At 47.1% G+C, this 20,043-nt stretch overlaps 1 pseudogene; it reads left to right on the forward strand.

Annotated features, from left to right (window-relative positions):
• The first annotated feature begins 1,883 nt into the window (after nucleotides 1-1,883).
• On the forward strand, nucleotides 1,884-19,659 carry LOC144503977 (gamma-crystallin S-1 pseudogene; annotated as a pseudogene).
• Nucleotides 19,660-20,043: the final 384 nt, after the last annotated feature.

Here is a 20,043-nt window from a genome sequence, read left to right on the forward strand (position 1 = left end):
CGTAGATATGGAAATGGTGCCAGAGAAGTGGAACATTGGAATTGTTTTTACAGAAAAATAATGTAAATTCACCTTGTGGTGTGGGAGAAACTTTGCTAATATTTAGCGGGATCACATTTGCAGTTACTTTGCCGAGTGTAGATTAAGTAAACTGAGCAGGGACATGTTAAAGTCAAATCATATTTATCTTTGGCAAAAGCTTTGTCAAAGGGTCACATGGACTCAAAATGTCAGCTATCTTCTCTCCTTACAGATGCTGCCAGACCTGCTGAGATTTTCCAGCATTTTCTCTTTTGGTTTCATGTTTATCTATTTTGGTTGAGCGTTTATGATAAAATAACGGACTGGAATATCTGAGGGTCATGTGGTTAATATGGATTTCTAAAAGGCGATTGATAAACTGCCACATATTGGGCCCGATTTTACCATTTTGATTCTAAGTGCCGAATCTGGCGTAGTACAGATCCGACCTTGAAATCCGCTTTCGGACGCCCCCATACGCTTTCAGCCGGCTTCAGTCCGATCCGCGCTGTGGGCGGGGCTTAACCCTGCTGGAACGATCGGAGCTCCGAACTGCGCATGCGCAGTTTGAAAAAAAATTGAAAAAGCGCGCCAGGGTCGGGAAAGGCAAAAAGCAAAAAGCAGAGAGAGAGGCTCTCTGACACAGATCATCCTCTGTGGGCGGGCGGCGGGGGGGGGGCGGGGAGGGAGGCAGGTCAGATGTATCTCTCGGGGGGAGGGAGGAGGAGGAGGCGGGTCAGTGACGCGGATCATTAATTTGCCTTGCACTGGAAGTCGCTGCTGTGCTAATTTTATTCTGGTAGTCACAGGAAGATGCAATTTTGTAACCCTGTGATGACTTCCACGATTAGGTGAAAGAGAGCCTGGGAGTTTTAGAGAGGTTCTGCTGTAAAGAAGGCAGAAAACAATAGCTAGCTGTCTCAGGTCACTGATATAAACCAGACAAATGAATCTTGCAGGCATTCCCCGTCGAAAGGAGATTGCTTATCGATCTATATCAAAAAGTTCATGCTAATCCTGGGCAGTGGAGAGTATTTTCAAGCAGAGTTAATACTCTGATTGCTGTCCTGTCTGGTGTAATTCACTGAACCTGGAGCTCTAATCAGTCTGGGGTCTTGCAGACAAATGTATCTCTGGGGGCGGGGGGAGGGAGGGTGGTGGGTCAGAGCATCCTCTGGGGGAGGGAGGAGGAGGAGGTGGGTCAGATGTATGTCTGGGGGGGCAGGTGTGTCTGCTGCCACTCTGCGGCTGATCCCTCCTCCCCACCGGAAGAACATATCCGTCCCCCCGGAGTGGATGTGCGGCCACTCCGGGAGGAGGGATTCGTTCCTCCAGTGGGGAGGAGGGATCGCCCGCAGAGTGGCAGCGGATGCCCATGCCCCCCTCCCTCCCCACCGATCACCCGCAGAGTGGCAGTGGACCCCCCTGCCCCCCCCCAACCAGTGAGCGATCAGGCCTCCCCCCCACCACCAGACAATGATCAGCCCTCTTGCTCCCCCCCCCACAGAGATACATCTGACCCGCCTCCTCCTCCTCCCCCTCCCAGAGGGTGATCTGACCTGCCTCCCTCCTCCCCCCCTCCCAAAGGATGCTGTGACCCACCTCCCTCCTCCCCCCCTCCCAGAGGATGCTCTGACCCGCCTCCCTCCTCCCCCCCTCCCAGAGGATGCTCTGACCCGCCTCCCTCCTCCCCCCCTTCCAGAGGATGCTCTGACCCACCTCCCTCCTCCTCCCCCCCTCCCAGAGGATGATCTGGGTCAGAGAGCCATTGCAGGCTCTGAACCCGCTTCGGAGGTTCCCCTGCAAAATAAAAATCGGCTTCGGATTTTTATTTTGCAGGTTGCTAAAAGCACGGATCCGGAATGGAACAGAAGGTAAAATGGGAATTGATGATAGATTTGGGCGGGCAGTTCATTAAATTGATTTAAATGCATGCTAATGCATTTAAATCATCGGGCCGCCCGATTCGGGCATGGAACGGATCTGCGCCCGAATCGGGTGTCGGTAAAGTCGCGATTTGCTCGGACGCGGGTGCAGATCGCGATAAAGCCCTCACGCCCAATTTTACCGCGATTTTGCGCCTGAAAAGGGGCGCAGATTGTTGGTAAAATAGGGCCCCTTAGGTATGCCAGCAAAATTGAAGCTAATGAAGTAGGAGTGAAAGCAACCACAAACTCACAAAGTTGGCTCAGTGACAGGAAACAGAGACTAGTTGTGAACTATTACAGACAACCTGAAGTTATACAGTGGGTGCCCTGCATGGATATCATGCCTTCCAGTAAGAAACTATACTTTGTTTTACAGGGCACAATTTCAAAAGACGCTGCTGACAAAAAACATGGAGGTATTTTAAACTGTGCGGAAGATACAGATAGACTTTAAGAACATATAGAGAGGCTGGTGGAATGGGTGAACACATGGCCAAGACATTCAATGCAGAGAACCCTGAGTTGATTCATTTTGTTGGGAAGAGTGAATAGTGGCAATATAAAAGGAAGCACAATTCTGAAATGTTACACAAACTCACAGAGCTGGAGCCATATACACACACATCACTGAATTGAGCAAGTGGTTAAAAAGACTGATGGGATCATTAGATTTCAAAAAGAGGAGTGGAAAATAAAGGCAAGGATGTTCTGATGAATTGTAATAAAGCACTGTTTGGGTCTGAACTGAATTCTTATTTCCAATTCTACATAGCGAATTTAGGACGAAGGTAAAAGTTGCAACAATGGTGAAGAAAAGATTCAGGAGAATGGTTTCAGGCATGAGGGATTTCAGTTGGGTGGATAGATTAGAGAAGCTGGGATTGTTCTCCTGGCAGAAGAGAAAGTTCAGAGATGATTTGATGGATGTGTTTAAAGTTCTGAGGAGTCTGGACAAATATTATACAAAGGTGCTGTTTCCTTTGGTGGATGGGTTGAGAAACAGAGGACACCCACTTATTGTGATTGGCAAAAAGAAACCAACATGAAGAAAAGCATTTTTAAATGGAGAGTGGTTCTGATCTGGCACTCATTACTAGACAGTGTGTTAAAGGTTTTAAGAGAGAACTGTACAAGCACAGGAAGAGAACAACTTTGCCAGGCTTCATGGAATGAGTGGGGTTGGAGAACTATTCATGGTGCTCGAGCACCAACTGGCACCGATATGGTATCAAAATCCTTGGTGGTGGGCAGTTCTGAGGTTGATTCACCAATGGCTGCATGAAATGAGTAAGAAGTCTCACAACACCAGGTTAAAGTCCAACAGGTTTATTTGGCAGCATAAGCCACTAGCTTTCGGAGCGCTGCCCCTTCATCAGGTGAGTGGGAGTTCTGTTCACAAGCAGGGCATATAAAGACAGAAACTCAATTTACAAAATAATGGTTGGAATGCGAGTCTTTACAGGTAATCAAGTCTTAAAGGTACAGACAATGTGAGTGGACAGAGGGTTAAGCACAGGATAAAGAGGTGTGTATTGTCTCCAGCCAGGACAGTTAGTGAGATTTTGCAAGCCCAGGCAAGGCGTGGGGATTACAGATAGTGTGACATGAACCCAAGATTCTGGTTGAGGCCGTCCTCATGTGTGCGGAACTTGGCTATCAGTCTCTGCTCAGCGACTCTGCGTTGTCGTGTTTCGTGAAGGCCGCTTTGGAGAACGCTTACCCGAAGATCAGAGGCCAAATGCCCGTGACCGCTGAAGTGCTCCCAACAGGAAGTGAACATTCTTGCCTGGTGATTGTCGAGCGGTGTTCATTCATCCGTTGTCATAGTGTCTGCATGGTCTCCCCAATGTACCATGCCTCGGGACATCCTTTCCTGCAGCGTATCAGGTAGACAATGTTGGCCGAGTTGCAAGAGTATGTATCGTGTACCTGGTGGATGGTGTTCTCACGTGAGATGATGGCATCCGTGTCGATGATCCGGCACGTCTTGCAGAGGTTGCTGTGGCAGGGTTGTGTGGTGTTGTGGTCACTGTTCTCCTGAAGGCTGGGTAGTTTGCTGCGGACAATGGTCTGTTTGAGGTTGTGCGGTTGTTTGAAGGCAAGAAGTGGGGGTGTGGGGATGGCCTTGGTGAGATGTTCGTCTTCATTAATGACATGTTGAAGGCTCCGGAGAAGATGTCGTAGCTTCTCCACTCCGGGGAAGTACTGGATGATGAAGGGTACTCTGTCCGCCGTGTCCCGTGTTTGTCTTCTGAGGAGGTCGGTGTGGTTTTTCGCTGCGGCGCGTCGGACCTGTCGATCGATGAGTCGAGCGCCATATCCTGTTCTTATGAAGGCATCTTTCAGCGTGTGGAGGTGTCTGTTGCGATCCTCCTCATCTGAGCACATCCATAAGACCATAAGACATAGGAGCGGAAGTAAGGCCATTCGGCCCATCGAGTCCACTCCACCATTCAATCATGGTTGATTTCAACTCCATTTACCCGCTCTCTCCCCATAGCCCTTAATTCCTCGAGAAATCAAGAATTTATCAATTTCTGTCTTGAAGACGCTCAACGTCTCGGCCTCCACAGCCCTCTGTGGCAATGAATTCCACAGACCTACCACTCTCTGGCTGAAGACATTTCTCCTCATCTCTGTTCTAAAGTGACTCCCTTTTATTCTAAGGCTGTGCCCCCGCGTCCTAGTCTCCCCTGCTAATGGAAACAACTTCCCTACGTCCATCCTATCTAAGCCGTTCATTATCTTGTAAGTCTCTATCAGATCTCCCCTCAACCTCCTAAACTCCAATGAATATAATCCCACGATCCTCAGACGTTCATCGTATGTCAGGCCTACCATTCCTGGGATCATCCGTGTGAATCTCCGCTGGACCCGCTCCAGTGCCAGTATGTCCTTCCTGAGGTGTGGGGCCCAAAATTGCTCACAGTACTCCAAATGGGGCCTAACCAGTGCTTTATAAAGCCTCAGAAGTACATCCCTGCTTTTGTATTCCAAGCCTCTTGAGATAAATGACAACATTACATTTGCTTTCTTAATTACGGACTCAACCTGCAAGTTTACCTTTAGAGAATCCTGGACTAGGACTCCCAAGTCCCTTTGCACTTTAGCATTATGAATTTTGTCACCGTTTAGAAAATAGTCCATGCCTCTATTCTTTTTTCCAAAGTGCACGACCTCGCACTTGCCCACGTTGAATTTCATCAGCCACTTCTTGGACCACTCTCCTAAACTGTCTAAATCTTTCTGCAGCCTCCCCACTTCCTCAATACTACCTGCCCCTCCACCTATCTTTGTATCATCGGCAAACTTGGCCAGAATGCCCCCAGTCCCGTCATATAGATCGTTAATATATAAAGAGAACAGCTGTGGCCCCAACACTGAACCCTGCGGGACACCACTCGTCACCGGTTGCCATTCTGAGAAAGAACCTTTTATCCCAACTCTCTGCCTTCTGTCTGACAGCCAATCGTCAATCCATGTTAGTACCTTGCCTCGAATACCATGGGCCCTTATTTTACTCAGCAGTCTCCTGTGTATACGGAGGGCTTGTCCGTAGGGGATGGCTTCTTTAACGTGTTTAGTGTGGAAGCTGGAGAAGTGGAGCATCGTGAGGTTATCCATGGGCTTGCGGTACAGTGAAGTGCTGAGATGACCGTCCTTGATGGAGATGCGTGTGTCCAAGAATGCAACCGATTCCGGAGAGTAGTCCATGGTGAGTCTGATGGTGGGATGGAACTTGGTGATGTCATCATATAGTTGTTTCAGTGATTGTTCACCATGAGTTCAAAGGAAGAAAATGTCATCAATGTACCTAGTGTATAGCATCGTTTGAAGGTCCTGTGCGATGAAGAGGTCTTGTTCGAATCTGTGCATGAAGATGTTGGCATATTGAGGTGCGAATTTGGTCGCCATGGCTGTTCCGTGTGTCTGGATGAAGGACTGGTTGTTGAAGGTGAAGACATTGTGGTCCAGGATGAAGCGGATGAGTTGTAAAATTGCATCTGGAGACTGGCAGTTGTCGGCGTTGAGCACTGAGGCAGTTGCAGCAATGCCATCGTCATGGGGGATGCTGGTGTAGAGTGCCGAGACATCTATTGTGACGAGGAGTGCTCCTGGTTCAACTGCTCCATGTGTGCTGAGTTTCTGTAGGAAGTCCGTAGTGTCGCAACAAAAGCAGGGGGTTCTTTGTACAATGGGTTTCAGGATGCCCTCGGCGTAGCCGGAGAGGTTCTTGCACAGGGTCCCTTTGCTCGATACGATGGGACGGCCAGGTGTGTTTGCCTTGTGTATCTTCGGGAGGCAGTAGAGATCTCCAACGTGGGGAGTACGTGGGATACACCAGGTTAAAGTCCAACAGGTTTATTTGGTCGCAAAAGCCACTCGCTTTCGGAGCTCTGCTTCTTTGTCAGGTAAGTGGGAGTTGTGTTCACAAACAGGGCATATAAAGACACAAACTCAATTTACAAAATAATGGTTGGAATGCGAGTCTTTACAGGTAATCAAGTCTTAAAGGTACAGACAATGTGAGTGGAGAGAGCGTTAAGCACGTGTACCATGTGGGTACATACTCTTGCAACTCGGCCAACGTTGTCTACCTGATATGCTGCAGGAAAGGATGTCCCGAGGCATGGTACATTGGGGAGACCATGCAGTCACTATGACAATGGATCAATGAACACCCTTCGACAATCACCAGGCAAGAGTGTTCTCTTCCTGTGGGGGAGCACTTCAGCGGTCACGGGCATTCGAACTCTGATCTTCGGGTAAGCGTTCTCCAAGGCAGCCTTCACGACACACAACAGTGCAGAGTCGCTGAGCAGAGACTGATAGCCAAGTTCCACACACATGAGGATGGCCTCAACCGGGATCTTGAGTTCATGTCACACCATCTGTAACCCCCACGACTTGCCTGGGCTTGCAAAATCTCACTAACTGTCCTGGCTGGAGACAATACACATCTCCTTAACCTGTGCTTAACCCTCTGTCCACTCACATTGTCTGTATCTTTAAGACTTGATTACCTGTAAAGACTCGCATTCCAACCATTATTTTGTAAATTGAGTTTGTGATGCGCGATTAATTCACTCGGGAGGTTCGGACGTACCCGGGAATAAAGGCTTTTATTCACAACAAGAATAGAGCATACTGCTTAACAATACTATCCCAGACGAAGGGCCACTAGGAAGTAGCAGTGACCTTTATACTCCTGTAAGAAGGCGGAGCCAAACGGAGTGTACCACAGAACAATGCTAACAGGTGGAACACCCCAACCCTAAACCCAACAGTAACAAGAGTAACATATGTACAAGTACCCATAGTGGTAACCATCTATGGTTCACCACATTCACCCCTCCTTTAAAAACAAAGGCCGGTGGGGTAAGGAGACAATACGAACTGTCCACATGTTCACAAGTTCAGCCGTATCGGAGGTCCGCACAGTCTCTGCGACCTCCGCAGCACTGGCTCCAGTGTCGGTTCTGGTGACCGTGGTGATGACCCTCTCTCCGAGGTGGTGTCCAGTGACTCCTCCAGTTCCTCGCACACCTGTGGACCTCGAGGTGGGGACAATCTCCTGGACTCAGGCAAGCTGTACATGGGAGTAAGAGGATTAAGTTGAGGTCCCGATGCTGCCCGCGCCGAGTCAGGAGGGGAGAGAATGGGCAAAGGAATCCTAACCAGGGGTGCGGGAGTGACGGGGGTTTCCAGGTCCCCTGCAGGCGCCAGATCTCTGATAGAGACCGTGTCCTCTCGCCCGTCAGGATATGCCCCATAGGCATATTGAGGGTTGGCGTGGAGGAGGTGGACCTGTTCAACCAAAGGGTCGGACTTGCGGGCCCTAACATGCCGCCGCAGGAGGACAGGTCCTGAGTACGTCAACCAAGACGGCAGTGAGGTCCCAGAGGAAGACTTCCTAGGGAAGGTAAACATCCGTTCATGTGGGTTCGCGTTGGTTGCCGTACACAGGAGGGACCGGATTGAATGGAGCGCATCAGAAAGTACCTCTTGCCAATGGTATACTGGAAGACCCCTAGACCTTAACGCCAGTAAAACAGCCTTCCAGACTGTAGCGTTTTCTCTCTCGACCTGTCCGTTACCACTGGGGTTATAACTCGTAGTCTTACTTGAGGCAATTCCTTTAGAGAGCAGGTATTGCCTCAAGTCGTCGCTCATAAACGACGAACCCCTATCACTGTGGATATAACTGGGGTAGCCGAACAGGGTAAAAAGACTCCGCAGGGCTTTGATGACCGTGGCAGAGGACATGTCAGAACAGGGGATGGCAAAGGGGAATCGGGAGTATTCGTCAACCACGTTGAGGAAATACACATTTCGATCTGTCGAAGGAAGGGGGCCCTTGAAGTCGACACTCAGTCGTTCAAAAGGGCGAGTGGCCTTAATGAGGTGTGCCCTGTCAGTCCGGTAGAAGTGCGGCTTGCACTCTGCACATACCTGGCAGCTTCGGGTTGTCGACCTGACATCCTCTATGGAGTAGGGCAGATTCCGGGCCTTTACAAAATGGAAGAGCCGAGTGATCCCCGGATGGCAGAGATCATTGTGGAGGGCCTGTAACCGGTCCTCCTGCACACTGGCACATGTTCCACGCGACAGGGCATCTGAGGGCTCATTGAGCTTCCCCGGACGGTACATGATATCATAGTTGTAGGTGGAGAGTTCGATTCTCCACCTCAAGATTTTATAATTCTTAATTTTTCCCCTTAACGTGTTGTTGAATATGAAGGCCACGGACCACTGGTCCATGAGCAGGGTAAACGGTTTGCCAGCCAAATAATGGCGCCAATGCCGTCCGGCCTCCACAATGGCCTGAGCCTCTTTCTCCACAGAGGAGTGCCGAATTTCAGGGCCTTGGAGGGTGCGAGAGAAAAAGTCGACGGGCCTGCCCGCCTGGTTAAGTGTGGCGGCCAGGGCGAAATCAGATGCATCACTCTCCACCTGAAAGGGGATGGACTCATCAACAGCGTGCATCGTGGCTTTCGCGATGTCGGCTTTTATCCCTGCAAAGGCTAGGCGAGCCTCTGCTGTCAGGGGAAAAGAGGTAGATTTTATGAGCGGACGGGCTTTGTCCGCGTAATTGGGAACCCACTGTGCATAGTACGAGAAGAAGCCTAAGCATCTTCTCAGTGCTTTGATGCTAGTGGGTAGGGGAAGTTCAAGGAGGGGACGCATACGGTCTGGATCGGGGCCGATGACCCCGTTTTCCACCACGTATCCGAGGATTGCTAGACGGTGCTTGCTGAATACGCACTTCTCCTTGTTATAGGTCAGTTTCAGGAGAGCCGCAGTGCGTAAAAACTTCAGGAGGTTGGCGTCGTGGTCCTGCTGGTCATGGCCACAGATAGTGACATTGTCCAGGTACGGAAAGGTAGCCCGTAGCCCGTTTTGGTCCAGCATTCGGTCCATCTCACGCTGGAAGACCGAGACCCCATTAGTGACGCCGAAAGGAACTCTTAAAAAGTGGTAGAGACGGCCATCCGCCTCAGGCGGTTCTCTGGGCGAATGGGGAGCTGTTGGTAGGCTGACTTCAAGTCGATGGTGCAGAACACCCGGTAGTGCGCAATCTAGTTGACCATGTCAGATATGCACGGGAGAGGGTACGCGTCCAGCTGCGTGTACTTATTAATGGTCTAACTATAGTCTATGATCATCCGGGGCTTGTCTCCAGTCTTGACCACCACGACTTGTGCTCTCCATGGGCTCGTGCTAGGTTGAATGACCCCTTCCCTGAGGAGCCGCTGAACCTCAGATCGAATAAAGATCCAATCCTCAGCGCTGTAACGCCTGCTCTTAGTCGCGATGGGCTTGCAGCCTGGCACGAGATTTTCGAATAGGGAAGGCGGGGTAATTTTGAGTGTCGAGAGACTGCATGTGGAGCGCGCTGGACAATTTGGAGGCTGCTGTTCTCCCACTGAAAGTGGAGGGAGTGGCCCATCGTACTGCAGGGTCACACTCTTCAGGTGGACCATAAAGTCTCGCCCCAGGAGTACCGGAGCGCAAAGGTGCGGTAACACGAGGAGCCTGAAGTTCTCGTAAACTGTGCCCCGCACCGTTAAGGTTACCACACAGCTCCCAAGAACGAGAACAGATCGGGACCTCGATGCCATGGAGATTGTCTGCCTGACAGTTTGCACACGGAGAGCGCACCGTTTCACCTTATCCGGATGGATAAAGCTCTCCGTGCTCCCGCTGTCAAACAGGCAATGCGCCAGACGCCCGTTTACCTCTATGTCCATCATGGACTTGTCGAGTCTGTGAGGCTTGGCCTGGTCCAGGATGATTGACGCCACTGTTGGATCCCGAGTGTAACTGCAGGCAGCTGAGATAGCCGACGACGAGGAACCCTGCTGGTCTTCTGTGGCCGGTGTCGACCAAAATGGCTGCGCCCACGAATCGCACGTGGTCGATGATGTTGAAAACGGTGGCACCCGCAGGTCGCATGTGGCTTGCATCGTCGTCATAGGAAATGGCGGCACCCGTGAATCGCACGTGGCTGAAGACATCGACGAGGCCGGAGACGAGGAGATGGATCCTGGGGAGTCACACGCAGCACTGCTGGGCTTGGAAGGGGTCTTTGCTCGGCACACTTTTGCATAGTGCTCTTTCTTCCCACAGGCGGAGCAAAACACCGTCCTGGCCGGACATCTCAGATGAGAGTGCTTCGCCAATCCGCAGAAATAGCACCGTGGGCCTCCAGGAGCTGCCGCAGCCGTCAGGTCTGAAGTTGGGAGCATTATCGTGCAGTTCTGAGGAGCCGCCGGGTACAGTTGAGGCGGTGGCTGTACTTGCCATGATGTTCCCACGTGGTCGGTGGGGTAGGTTTCAAGACTTCTGGAGGCCGTTTCCATTGCATCGGCCAATTCTACCATCTTAGCCAGGTCCAAGTTACCCTGCTCTAGCAGCTGCAGGCGAATATAGGATGAGCCGATTCCCGCCACGAACGCATCTCGGATACGATCGTTGGTGGATTGAGTAGCCGACACCTCCTTGCAGTTGCAGGCTCTGGCTAGCCGTTGAAGTTCGCGCAGGTACTGTCCCGTAGTTTCACCGGGCTGCTGCCATCGAGTGGCTAATAGGTGACGAGCATGAATTTCGTTCGGCTGTTTATGGTCCAGCTTCTTGAGTAATTCGATGGCCTGTTTGTAATTTTGGGAATCACGGATTGTTGCATACACAGTGTCGCTCACCCTGGCGTGGAGGACCCGCAATCTGTCGGCGTCGGACTGGACTGCTGTCGAGGGGTCGATGTAATCCTCGAAACACTTCAAGTATTCGATACTCCAGCGGCACGCGGATCCAAGGTTAGCCGATCGGGTTTCAGCATCTGCTCCATTTTTCTTCAAACAAAATTTTCGGTATTTTGTTGTGAATAAATTTGATGCACGATTGATTCTCACGGGAGGCTAGGACGTACCCGGGAATAAAGGCTTTTATTCACAACAAGAATAGAGCACACTGCTTAACAATACTATCCCAGACTAAGGGCTACTAGGAAGTAGCAGTGACCTTTATACTCCTGTAAGAAGGCGGAGCCAAACGGAGTGTACCACATAAGCAATGCTAACAGGTGGAACACCCCAACCCTAACCCCAACAGTAACATGAGTAACATATGTACAAGTACCCATAGTGGTAACCATCTATGGTTCACCACAGTTTGTGTCTTTATATGCCCTGTTTGTGAACAGAACTCCCACTCACCTGACGAAGGGGCAGTGCTCCGAAAGCTAGTGGCTTTTGCTACCAAATAAACCTGTTGGACTTTAACCTGGTGTTGTGAGACGTCTTATTGTGTTTACCCCAGTCCAACACCGGCATCTCCAATTCATGCATGAAATGAAGCAGAGATTAATGCCTATGTGTGTGTGAGAGAGAGAGAGAGATGTGAAAATGTAGCTGTATCAATGATTGAGGACCACCACTCCCCAGGCGTTGGAGCTGGTACCATTACAATTATATTGTATATCAATTAATTGGAAGAGAAAATAGAAACAAAACTGGCTGAACTTTCAAAATGAATCAAGATAGAATTGCAACCAATGAAAAACAAGTTGGTCACCTAGAATGTCATGAGATTCGGGAAGTGTAATAAACACTGGAAATATAAATTAACATAATGTAGCAGAAGAAAGGATCTGGGTGGTGCTGGTGAATGGCAGTGCTGTACATCTTGGGTTATATTGTACATGGAACTGAAGACAAATCACACTGGCTGGAATGTTCATGGTTTGCAGGAGCTGCCTGACAGGAACATAGGAATGGAGGACTTAGAAGCAGGAGTAGATCATGATCTGAACATAAATAGTGTCACTGCTGATAGAAAGATACTGAATAATATTGGCGAGATTGAGAAAGTCTCAAAGTTATAAATACTCACTTTGTAACATCCGTGGAATTGCAAACACATAAGTAGTTTATAAATGCATGAAGCTGACCAATTCAGGGAAAAATGATCACCTCTAAACATCTAATGGAACTGAATTAATAAACCATCATTGTTTTGGTGGGTTGTCTGAGTCTCTCTCTGTCTCAGGCATTAATATCTGAATCATATTTCATTATGGGATTCAATGCCTGATAAGGTGATGGAAAGTACTTCCATAGTAACCTTCAAGAACAGAGTGACATACAGGAAGAGAATAAAAGGAGGAGGCTGTTTCGCCCCTCTGGCCTGTCCCACATGGCTGCTGTGCAGTCAATCCCCGATTGCCTTCACCCAATATCCCTTAATACCTTTCGTTAACAAGAGTCTATCAACCTCAGATTGAACATTTACAATATGTGGAAGAGATTTCCAGACTTCAGTCACCGTGTCTGACTCATTTTTTTGTCCATGTCTGAAACTCTTTAAATAGGATAAATATGTTGTATCTATTTGGCCCACCTTTTCTGAAAATCTTGAAAACTTCAATCAAATTTCCCCTTAACCATCTAAATTCAAGCAATTAAAATCCTGCTGTGTATAATCTCTCTGGGAGGCCAGGTATCGTTCTGATGAAGTTATTATACATCCCTCCAGAGTCAATTCATTTCTCCCAAGGTGTTCTGCTCAAATCATTCACACTCCATGTGAGATTTAACTAGTGCTTTGTTAATACGGAGCAGGACTTTTCTCCACTTTTATTTAAAGCCTCTGGATATAAAGGCCATCATTTCATTGGCCTTTTAATATATTCTCTACCTGTTGATAAAAATTTTATGATCAAAAATACGATCCCCAATTCTCTTTGGACTTCCGTTATTTCTAGATTTTTACCACATAGAAAGTAGACTTTTCTATCCTTTCGATCCAAATTAAATCCCCATGTCTATATTGCCTATATTATAATCCATTTGCCCCAGGATTCTTCTATTTGCATAATCTTTAATTTGTATTTTCATGCCTCCATCAACGCTCCTTACAATAATGCCTATCTTGCTGTCATTGGAAAACTTGCATATCTGGCTTTCTATATCATCACCTAGGTTGTTAATAAAGAATACGAATATTTGAGGGTTCAACACAAATTGTTAAGAGATACCATGAGGTAGATCTTCCCATTCTTAGTAACTCCCCACTAGCCCTTCCCTCTTCTCCTGCCATTCAGTCATTTCCTAAGCAGATCAATAATTTACCTTCCCTTGCCTGAACTTCAACTTTGGTTAAGTTACTCTTTGAAGGGATTTTATTTAACGCTTTCTGGAAGACCATTTTGATAAAATCCATAGACATTTCCCAGTCCACTTTTTTATTCACATTTTCAAAACGTTCAGTCAGATTGGTCAAGTATGATCAAGGGATTCAAGATGGAGGCATCTCCAGCAGATGTGTTTGCTTGAGAATATCTTGTCAGTCCAAAACTCCAGCATTCTGCTCTTTAAACAAATAAATTACGCTGCCATGTCTCAGACTCGCCATATTTATTTAATTAATTAATGTGTATATTCAATTACTATTTGTTGTGATATCAGATTGTTTAACTCGCTTAGTTATAATTTTGGTGTATTCCATGTACTTTTTCCCAGTCCTTGTTTAACCTCTTGCTGAAGTGTGAGGAAAACCAGAAACTTCAAAACTCAACAATCACCAGCAATGCCTCTGAACCTCAGTTCTCAGGCCTCACTGACTCTTGCTCCCTCTATCAGACCAATCCTGGTTCTCTAAAGAAGCAGAAAAGCACATCCTCCCCCACTGCAACAAATTCGCTCACTTAATTCCAGAGTTCAGTAAGTACTCTGTTCAATTGAACTTCATGCTACTTGTTTTGTTTGATTTATCAGCAACTGGTCAGCCAACAGAATAAAAAGTTATGACCATTTAACCTCAAACCAAAAGAAAAACGCTCACCAGCTACCGGAGATGAAGGAAATGAATGCAAGATGACAGTCCCCTCTGCATGGAACGTCCACTTGTCCTAAATATCTGACTCAGCACTGTGTCCACAAAGCATTCTGTTCTTCAACATTCCTTGAATAGGATCACTTCAGATCTCCTTTTCACCATCAATGACTTTTTTTAAACCACATTCTAAAAATGTCTTTGATCACGCTACCACTGGCCTTTCTATTTCTCTGTTTACTATTCCAAAATGCCTTCAGCTCAAGTGAAATTCAGAAACTAATGAAAGGTCCCACACAACAAAGCGACACTGATTCAAATATGAACTCAATATGAACAATAAAATGTTAACAAATACCATCTATGAAACCAAATAGCTACATGCAGTGATGAAAGCTTTAGGGGCTTTGGAGCACAATGTGAAATCAGATAACACTGATAGTTACACATCAGCAAATTATATAAAGTGGTGTGAATTAAAAATAACTTGTTCTGGATATATACATCTGCCTTGTGGCCAGTTCTGGAGTCTACTGCAATCATTACATGGGCAAATCGGAAACATAGCTGATTGAATGTGCAGCATTAACTGTTGGGGATTTTCAGTGTAAATACAGTATCAGGAACACAATGAATACCAATGCACTTTTGCCTTATTGACTCAACAATTAAAATGAGGTGAAGGCAAAAAACATTCAATTATACATAGGTTAAAATGGTTTTCTTTAGTGTATGTGATGTGTTTTGTTGCTTTTGTGCTGAGTTCAAACTATTGCGATCATTAAAATAACAAAAGTACAGCCCAGGGAGGCAATTCTGTCCAACGTATAAATACCAAGCTGTGTGCAGCGGTGAAACATTCAATCAGTTAGTCAGCTAACTCTGAGCTCAAAATGGGAAAGGCAAGGATAAATCTGAGATATTATATTATAGTAGAACTCTTCTTGCCAGATTTGACAAGTTATTAACTAATTATTCGGCCATTTTATCCACAGATCATCTTTTACGAGGACAGGAACTTCCAGGGTCGGCACTATGAGTGCAGCAGTGACTGTGCTGACCTGTCCCCTTACTTCAGTCGCTGTAACTCTGTCCGTGTGGACAGTGACTGGTGGGTGATGTATGAGAGACCCAATTACATGGGATACCAGTATGTTCTGAGCAGGGGAGATTATCCTGACTACCAGCGCTGGATGGGATTCAATGACAACATCAGGTCATGTCGCTCCTACCCATACGTAAGTTTCCTTTGGTGACTTTTGCATGTAACCCGGATGGATGAGTGAAAAATGATAAGTAGTTGGGCAGTTGAGTTTCTTGATTTGAACTGAAGAAATCCTTAGCTGTTTTACCAATATTTTGTGTGTGGAGCATCTAAATATGCTTAATGTGAAAATGATAACTAATACAAATCATTTTCTCAAATGTATATGGGGGAGGGGGAACAGTCACAAGTCGTGGTGCACGTCGGCACCAAAGACATAGGTAAGAGAGGGGACGGGGATTTAAAACAGGAATTCAGGGAGCTAGGGTGGAAGCTGAGAGCCAGGACAAAACAGGTTGTCATCCCTGGTACGTTGCCGGTGCCACGGGATAGCGAGTTGAGGAACAGGGAGAGAGTGCAGTTAAACACATGGATGCAGGGATTTGTAGGAGGGAGGGTTTCAGCTATGTGGATAATTGGAACACTTTCTGGGGAAGGTGGGACCTGTACAAACAGGACGGGGTGCACCTGAACCAGCGGGGCACCAATACCCTGGGAGGGAAATTTGCTACAGCTCTTCGGGGGGGAGGTTTAAACTAATTTGTCAGGGGGATGGGAAAAGGAGTTGTAGTCCGGAGGTCAGTGAGTGTAGTGAGGTACTGGGAAGGGTATCATGGTCAAAGGTGGGTACCAGCAGACAAGAAGGTGGGTTGAAGTGTGTCTACTTCAATGCAAGGAGCATCCGAAATAAGGTAGGTGAATTTGGGGTGTGGATTGGCACTTGGGACTACGATGTTGTGGCCATTACGGAGACATGGATAGAACAAGGACAGGAATGGTTGTTGGAAATTCCGGGGTATAGATGTTTCAGTAAGTGTAGGGTAGCTGGTAAAAGAGGTGGAGGAGTGGCACTGTTAATCAAGGAGAGTGTAACGGCTGCAGAAAGGCATTTTGAAGGGGATCTGCCTACAGAGGTAATATGGGCTGAGGTTAGGAATAGGAAAGGAGCGGTCACGTTGTTAGGAGTTTACTATAGGCCCCCAAATAGTAATAGAGATGTGGAGCAAGAAATTGCTAAGCAGATTATGGATAGGTGTGGGGGTCACAGGGTAGTTGTCATGGGGGACTTTAACTTTCCAAATATTGATTGGAGCCTTTATAGGTCGAATAGTTCGGATGGGGCAGTTTTTGTGCAGTGTGTGCAGGAGGGGTTCCTGACACAATATGTGGATAAGCCGACAAGAGGTGGGGCCACATTGGATTTGGTAATGGGAAATGAACCGGGCCAAGTGTTGGATTTGGTTGTGGGAGAGCACTTTGGAGATAGTGACCACAATTCAGTGTCTTTTGTTGTGGAATGGAGAGGGAGAGGGAGAGGGCCATGCGGCAGGGCATAGTTTACAATTGGGGGAGAGGTAATTATGATGCAATCAGGTGGGAATCAGGAAGCAAAGGATGGGAACAAAAATTGTCAGGGAAAGGCACTAATGAAAAGTGGAACTTTTTCAAGGAACAAATACTGCGTGTCCTTGATAGGTATGTCCCTGCCAGGCAGAGAGGAAATGGCCGAGTGAGGGAACCATGGTTCACAAAAGAGGTGGAATGTCTTGTCAAGAGGAAGAAGGAAGCATATGTAAGGTTGAGAAAACAAGGTTCAGTTGGCTCGATGGAGGGTTACAAGTTAGCAAGAAATGAGCTGAAAAAGGGGCTTAGGAGAGCTAGGAGGGGGCATGAGAAGTCCTTGGCGGGTCGGATCAAGGAAAACCCCAAGGCTTTTTACTCTTATGTGAGGAATAAAAGAATGACCAGGGTGAGGTTGGGGCCGGTCAAGGACGGCAGTGGGAATTTGTGCATGGAGTCAGAAGAGATAGGAGAGGTGATGAATGAATACTTTTCTTCGGTGTTCACCAAGGAGAGGGGCCATGTTTTTGAGGAAGAGAGGGTGTCACAGGTTGTTAGGCTGGAGGAAGTAGATGTTCGGAGGGAAGATGTACTAGCAATTTTGAATAAACTGAAAATTGATAAGTCCCCTGGGCCTGATGAAGTATATCCTAGGAGTCTTTGGGAGGAAAGGGATGAGATAGCAGAGCTTTTGGCATTGATCTTTGCGTCCTCACTGTCCACGGGGGTGGTGCCAGAGGACTGGAGAGTGGCGAATGTGGTTCCTCTGTTTAAGAAAGGGAATAGAAATGACCCTGGTAATTACAAGCCGGTTAGTCTTACTTCGGTGGTCGGTAAGTTGATGGAAAAGGTCCTCAGGGATAGGATTTACGACCATTTAGAAAGATGCAGCTTAATCCGGGATAGTCAGCACGGATTTGTGAAGGGCAAGTCTTGCCTCACAAATTCGATAGAATTTTGTGAGGAGGTAACTAAGTATGTAGATGAAGGTCGGGCAGTTGATGTCATATACATGGATTTTAGTAAGGCGTTTGACAAAGTCCCCCATGGTCGGCTTATGATGAAAGTGAGGAGGTGTGGGATAGAGGGAAAGTTGGCCGATTGGATAGGTAACTGGCTGTCTGACCGAAGACAGAGGGTGGTGGTCGATGGAAAATTTTCGGATTGGAGGCAGGTTGCTAGCGGTGTGCCGCAGGGATCAGTGCTTGGTCCTCTGCTCTTTGTGATTTTTATTAATGACTTAGAGGAGGGGGCTGAAGGGTGGATCAGTAAATTTGCTGATGACACCAAGATTGGTGGAGTAGTGGATGAGGTGGAGGGCTGTTGTAGGCTGCAAAGAGACATAGATAGGATGCAAAGCTGGGCTGAAAAATGGCAAATGGAGTTTAACCCTGATAAATGTGAGGTGATTCATTTTGGTAGGACAAATTTAAATGTGGATTACAGGGTCAAAGGTAGGGTTCTGAAGACTGTGGAGGAACAGAGAGATCTTGGGGTCCATATCCACAGATCTCTAAAGGTTGCCAGTCAAGTGGATAGAGCTGTGAAGAAGGCCTATAGTGTGTTAGCTTTTATCAACAGGGGGTTGGAGTTTAAGAGCCGTGGGGTTATGCTGCAACTGTACAGGACCTTGGTGAGACCACATTTGGAATATTGTGTGCAGTTCTGGTCACCTCACTATAAGAAGGATGTGGAAGCGCTGGAAAGAGTGCAGAGGAGATTTACCAGGATGCTGCCTGGTTTGGAGGGTAGGTCATATGAGGAAAGGTTGAGGGAGCTAGGGCTGTTCTCTCTGGAGCGGAGGAGGCTGAGGGGAGACTTAATAGAGGTGTATAAAATGATGAAGGGGATAGATAGAGTGAACGTTCAAAGACTATTTCCTCGGGTGGATGGAGCTATTACAAGGGGGCATAACTATAGGGTTCGTGGTGGGAGATACAGGACGGATATCAGAGGTAGGTTCTTCACGCAGAGAGTGGTTGGGGTGTGGAATAGACTGCCTGCAGTGATAGTGGAGTCAGACACTTTAGAAACATTTAAGCGGTTATTGGATAGGCACATGGAGCACACCAGGATGATAGGGAGTGGGATAGCTTGATCTTGGTTTCAGATAAAGCTCGGCACAACATCGTGGGCCGAAGGGCCTGTTCTGTGCTGTACTGTTCTATGTTCTAATAGACATTCTATCCAATTGCAATATTCTATTACTCAGTGAGGTAGAAAGACCATCAGTTCCCAATGTGGAACAGAAATTAACATTAATATGAAAATAAATCTGTAAGGCCCAACTGGAATCCAGCCTGAAAATAATGTTCGAAAGAGTTCACCATTTTTTGTAACACTTTGAAGGAGGGATGCATGGGAATTTAGTCAACAGATAATGAATTCAATTGTTCAGTAATATCATTTGCAACTCTTCATATCCTCCCTGCTCCACAGAAGGCTGCCTTTCTAATTGTTAAGTCCATTACACATGTGGTGTTATTTCTATTCCAGTACCGAGGTGCAAACTACAGAATGAAGATTTACGAAAGGCCTGACTTTGGGGGACAGATGATGGAATTCATGGATGACTGTCCCTCTGTCTACGATCGTTTCCGTCACCGTGACATTCACTCCTCCCATGTGATGGACGGTTACTGGACCTTCTATGAACATCCCAACTACAGAGGCCGACAGTACTTCATGAGACCCGGTGAATACAAGAGATACAGTGACTGGGGCGGCGACAACTCAACTATTGGATCTTTCAGACGCATGAGAGAATTCTAGATTGTTCTTGATAAATGTGATTCCTCTTTGCTGAAATATTATTGAAAATAATAAAACCTCCTGTCATTCACAGTCAAGGTTTTCGTTTATTTGTGGATTGCTGTGGAGATCATTAGAAATTTCCTGGAACTGAATTCTCATCTTCGCCATTTTACACCTGTAATCTCAGCTCATGAATATATCTCATCGGCAAAATGCAGATTTCGGAATAAACCTTGTCCATATCGTTAATAATTTAATATATTGACTCAGTGAAATTGAGAGGTTCATCCGAGTCTTCCAACTCTCCATCAATATGGGAATGGTGCCAGAGAACTGGAACATTGAAATTGTTTTTACAGAAAAATAATGTAAATCCAGCAGCTACGGTCTTGTCACCTTGTG

This window comes from Mustelus asterias, chromosome 14, assembly GCF_964213995.1.
Source record: "Mustelus asterias chromosome 14, sMusAst1.hap1.1, whole genome shotgun sequence".
NCBI lineage: Eukaryota > Metazoa > Chordata > Chondrichthyes > Carcharhiniformes > Triakidae > Mustelus > Mustelus asterias.